This window comes from Papaver somniferum, chromosome 2, assembly GCF_003573695.1.
Source record: "Papaver somniferum cultivar HN1 chromosome 2, ASM357369v1, whole genome shotgun sequence".
Classification (NCBI taxonomy): domain Eukaryota; kingdom Viridiplantae; phylum Streptophyta; class Magnoliopsida; order Ranunculales; family Papaveraceae; genus Papaver; species Papaver somniferum.
In genome coordinates this window covers 132,175,659-132,180,093 of record NC_039359.1, presented here as the reverse complement: position 1 = coordinate 132,180,093, position 4,435 = coordinate 132,175,659, and positions in this window count along the sequence as shown.

Here is a 4,435-nt window from a genome sequence, read left to right as displayed (position 1 = left end):
TGCTACAAGCAGATACGAGAAATGCTTATATAGACATCCAATACACCTGTTGGCGAATGGTTGCGTCCTTGATGAGCAGGCATTATTTGAAAGGTCATGTCTTTAATGAGCAGACAAGTAACGCATATTTGCATGTTTTATCTTTGAAAGGTCGCGTCCTTAATGAGCAGGCAGGTAAAGCATATTTTCCCGTTTTATCTTATAAGCGGTTATAGCTTAAACCTATAACTGAGTTTTTATTTAAAAGGAAACAAAATCTAAAGGATAACCATTACGTCATGAAGTAGGTATGAAAAGACACCAATTCACTAATGATGACCTCCTGGAATTAGAATGCCCGTCACGACAACATCTTAATATTTACAACGACATTGGTTGATAATATAAAACAGGAACTATCCGTAAAATACAAAACGTGAATTTATCACTACAAATATGGGCTAATGGTACCATAATTTCTGTATCTCTCTTTTTGCCCATTTATGTTCTGGTTTTGTGTTTTGGTGCCAAACACCAGTTTCAAATCAATAATTCGTCTACAAAAAGAATCCCGATTAGTCACAAAATCTTTTTCATTCGTGTGCGTTTTCAAGAATATCATCATTGATTTGTCTATCAATCACTTATACCATTTGCATCTCAAATTCTCACTTCTTTTTACATTTTTCTTTTCCCCTCTCGGATTTTATTATAATTGTTGAAGAATAAACCAAGATACTATGAAGAATAAACCAATATGGTTGAGTCAACTGGTACAGTTGACATGAAGAATAAACCAATATGGTTGAGTCAACTGGTACAGTTGACATGAAGTGAATGGATCAACAACTCTTGTTGACATGGTACGATTTATAGAAGTTTATTTGGGTTGCAAGTATTACTGCTTTTAAGAGTTTATTTACGTGAGAATTTTCTAGAAGTTTCTTTGTTAGAGTTTGATTATGTTTGGAAAGTTATTTTTCTTGAGAGTCAAGTTTGTTACTCATATAAATAGGTTGTTGAGCCATGAGTCAAATACATCAATCCATGAGTCGAAATACATCAATCAAGAGAAGTTTGTTTGAGTTTTAGTTTTGTGTTCCTTTCATCAAGTCTTTGATATCAGATTTTCTACAATAATGAACACATAAAAGTCTCCCTATAGATTCGCAAAATTTATAACCATAAATACAACTGGAATACAGAAATGCCTCCCTATATACCAAATTGACCACCATAAAAGAAAATCCCCCTCTAAATTAGTCGGGAATATGTTTAAAATCATTAACTCCATTAAATAAAATACCAACCATTATTACCCAAAATAAGACCAACTCTGATTCTTCAGATTTCAAAAACAACTTTTAGTCCAAACAAGATACGAAAAAAAAAATCAAAGATGTGAAATAGTACTTTTAAAAATATATAGTATATATATATATTGAACACCAAACTACATTACTCTAACAAAAACAAAAACAAAAACACTACACTCAGAATATGTTTGTGGCATGGTCATCGTCAGTACATTTTTCCGATTGTCCTCCAAAATTCCTCAACGGGACGTCGCTCCTCATGTGAGGAATAAATCTAACCTTTGCCCACCTTATCTCCGCAATTTCTGTCAAAGTTCTGGTGAGTTCATTATAAGGTGCTAAACAACGGTTGTTTTGCAATAAGACGTCGTTGTTCTTTCCCAAGGCTATAAGCTTATAAGGCGGCCACCATAGATTGGAAGGCTCTTCCAAGACAATGATCCTCTTAAGTTCCCAATTCCATTCTACACCGGGTGCACGTGCATGAATATCATTATCCAAAATGGGTGCCCAAAAATCAATCCGGAGATCATAAATATCGTGAATGTCGTAAAATAAAAGGCGAACTCCAGACAAGACCATTCCAAGTTTTGGAGTACTGAAACCACCATCATCATAAATATGATGTGGGGTGTAGAATGTGACTGGAATGTCTCATTGTCCAAATTGAAAGATACTATCTGAATATTGTCATAAAAATAATGATTTATCCAAAAAATACAACCATGTGCATACACACCTGAATCCCAAAAAGTAAAAGGAAAATATCTGATGTTCCTCCATCCCCTGTTGTCGCCTAGAGTGTGTACGCCCACTTTACCGTCCACTTGAATTCGAACTACTTTGTATTCACCGGTATGTTGACAATAGCCGAACCCCCTACGACGAATCGTGGATCCCAACTAATTTGTGGCGTTGGTATTGGATCGCATATTTGTGGCAGATGGAGGTGCTCACCCGTTGTTGGATTCATAATATAGATAGGATCTTGTATGCTGTGGTGTGAAACATAAAAACATTCCAGACCATTACAAGATCCGACGATTGGGTGTGACATGTTTTCATCATAGGATCGGATAATATTCCAGGTACCATTGTTTCCAAATAACATCTGATAGAAATCTCCCATCATCGTGTAGTAATCTTCCTCCTCAATTTGTTCTCTGTAGAAGAGTTGCGTAACTTTTTCTTCTGTCACTTTTTGAGTGAAACCGAAAAGGAGTCCAATTCTTTTGTCTGCAAGGACAGAATTCCACTCTTTGCATACACATTTGCTTGCCAAAATAACTTCTGTACTTGGGAGGAGGTGTAGTATCTCGGGAGTTAAATCCGGTAACATTTTCATTACTATTACTGGTGAAATATTTTTTTTCTAATGTAGAAGTATTTAGGATTTCGTTTTTTTTTGAATGCTTATATAGACATCCAATGGATGCAATATATGTCCCCACACAACACACCTGTTGGAATTTTCACGTCTTTTGGTGTTTCAAAATCTATTCGGTTAATGTGAAGCGTAATACGAAGGGGTGCGAACCATTACACCGTTTGGCCAATGGTCGCATCCTTAATCAGCATGCCTTATTTAAAAATCCATGATCCAAACAAGAAACAGATATTTTCACGTGTTTGTGTGAGATTTATTCCATTTTATCAACATTCTATTTATGTGTCCATTGCAAATTTAAAAATTAGGGTTATGACCATAGTATATTAATCTTTTGAAGACAAGAAATTAGGGTTATGACCATAGTATATTAATCTTTTGAAGAAAAAAATGATCCCAATATATATTGCTATTGCCAATCATATATAGCTGTAATTTATGGTGTTGACCAATATACGAAAGCCAAAAGAGAATTTGGGCATGGTTATAGCGCTTGGCTGGACGGAATTGTTGCGCATGGCTTTGAGTAGGTGTGAATTACCGAGGGAATTACACCAAAAATAGAAATTTGTTCAGAGAAGATTAGGCATGGCGAATCATGGAGAGAGATACTTCAGATACCTACAGATTTGGCAAGAGTTTAGCCAAGGCATGCACATTAGCGAAGAGTACATGATTATGATCTACTGTAAGATAAAGCATATATGTACTCAATCAACATGGTTGTGTTTACGCAATTTTTTCGTGCTATTTTTCCGTATTTAGATAAATCATACTATATACTAAAATCAATGTGGTGTTGTACGCGTATATGAGAATATATTTATCAATATGGAAACTGTTATATTTTGTTTATTTGAGAGTGATATGCGGAATACAACTAAATTAGGTAATTGGAGATAATGCTCCTAACCTAAAAAAATTAGGGTTTTTCTAATACATATATATATATATATATATATATATATATATATAGGTCGTACAAACCACACTAGCATAAAAGATAGATTGATATATTAGACGAAGAAAATGAGTTCCAATAAGAACAATACCGAGAGCATTAAAACAATTCCAAGGATAGTAATGGTGTCCCTAGAAAGCTAAGGATCACCATAACTATTGATGGCGTGTGTAAGGTTCCTGGCATGCCCCTGTTAGCTGAAGTTCAAGCTCATGTTGACAATCTTACTCTTCCTGCTTCTGCTTCTGTTGAAATGGATAGTGTCCATGCTCCCATTCCTTCGAATGAGCCTGTTGGTGAAACTGTGTCTGGCACACCAGAAATACACATGGAGACACCTCTAGAAGAAAAGGTACTTGAAGTTCCAGCACAGCCTGCTAACGCTGCAACACGAGTACCAGATGCGATGGTTTTAGTTGAGCAGATTATCAAAGAAACTTTCGAATAATGTGGTTTTTGTTTTTTAATATTGAGGATGTTGGTATTATTTTGCTTCGTTTAGTTTTAGAATGAATAATATAAAAATATTGGTTCTCTAATATATTCTCGTGTTCAAATTCTTTGCTTGATATTTGTTTGTTAATCAATCAATTTTCATTATCTTAACTCGTCGAGTCAACTCAATTTTCCATAAATATACCTTATATAAACATAATCCCTTATAACAGTTATCAGATTTTTAATTTTAATTTAGGCACAACCAAAATGGAAGAAATATAGCATTAATTTATGGAAAGATTGGACCACAAGGGATCTTGCCACTAATGCCAAATTTGGGTCAAGCCAACCCAA